Genomic DNA, 1026 nt, shown 5'->3' on the forward strand with positions numbered 1-1026 from the left:
CCCCCGGGGGGGTGGGGCCTCCTCGGAGGAAGGGCGGGGCGGTGAGGCGGGCGAGACGGGCGGAACCCAGAGGGGCCCCCCCGGGGGGGGAGGACTCCGGCGCGAGGCGGGGGAGCCAAAGTGTGCCCCCCCCCACCTGCCCAGCGAGGCTCTGAGCTGCTCTGCCGGAGCGTCCCCCCTCCCCCCTCCCTCCCCCGCACGCACCCCCGCTGGAGGGGCCGGTGGTCTCTGAGGTTCACGGCCCAGGGAACACAGTTCAACAGGCGCGTTGGCCCTCGGCTTCACGGAGGAATCGCCGCCTTCTTGCCCAGGCGCCGCCCGCTCTCTGGTCCGTTGACTGAGTTCAGTGGATTTGCTTCGGCGGTAGACGACTGCAATCTTAGTTGGGAGGGAAATCCATTAATTCAAGTCACTGAGAAACACCCTGTTCTGAACACAATCGCATGGATCTCTCACATAAACAGGTCTCTAATTGGATGGAAAGCGCTACGTCTTTAATAAAGTCGAAATGTTGCTGTCCTCCAGTCCCGACTACACCGATGCTGCTGCTGTCCAATGCACGTGTACGCTGTTGGATTACACGGGGTCTAGGTTGCAGCCCTGCCCTAGGGACACTTTTCCCGGGAGTCAGCCCCATTTAATAAAATGGGTCTGCCTAGGATTGTTCTCTTGATTCCAAGCGATCGTGCATAGGATTGGGCTGCACATCTATCACAAGCTGGGTGAGGATTCACCCTGGAATACATTTTTATGTCCCTGAGGGCGTTTTGTCCAAAGCAGATGTCAGGGAGGTGGCCGAGAGAGCCTGCCTTTTTCTCTGCCGCGGGGGGGGGAATCTACACAGTTGTGTGAAGGAGGTTTAATAATCAGTTTTCATTGCCAGCCGGGTCACAGAAAAAAGACCGTGCCTCGTTGTCCTCTGGTTGACGTGATGAATGTTGCAGTTTTGGGGAAATCACGTAGGGAGTTTTAAGCTCCGCTGAAGTTTAAATCCGCTTCTCCGCGTCAGTTTCCCAGCCTTAGTTC

Source organism: Gekko japonicus, unplaced genomic scaffold, assembly GCF_001447785.1.
Source record: "Gekko japonicus isolate JY-2015 unplaced genomic scaffold, Gekko_japonicus_V1.1 scaffold1760, whole genome shotgun sequence".
NCBI lineage: Eukaryota > Metazoa > Chordata > Lepidosauria > Squamata > Gekkonidae > Gekko > Gekko japonicus.